The sequence below is a fragment of the Myotis brandtii genome, unplaced genomic scaffold (genome assembly GCF_000412655.1).
Source record: "Myotis brandtii unplaced genomic scaffold, ASM41265v1 scaffold698, whole genome shotgun sequence".
NCBI lineage: Eukaryota > Metazoa > Chordata > Mammalia > Chiroptera > Vespertilionidae > Myotis > Myotis brandtii.
The window spans coordinates 101,036-101,245 of NW_005370731.1; positions in this window are offsets into that span (position 1 = coordinate 101,036).

Sequence of the window (210 nt, forward strand, 5' to 3'; positions counted from 1 at the left end):
CTCTGATTGGCTGGCGGGCGGCAGGCGCAAAACGCGGGCGGTTGGAAACTGGGTTTCCGTGAGGGCGGAAGTGCTGGGCTCACGGACGCCTCAGTAAGGGCGGAAGTAGAGGCCTCAGCAGAAGAGGCGCCAGGCCAGTGAGGGTGGAAGCAGCGTGACCCGCGTGGGATCGGGGGTTCTGCCCGCGCCGGGCCGCCCCTGCCGGCCGCC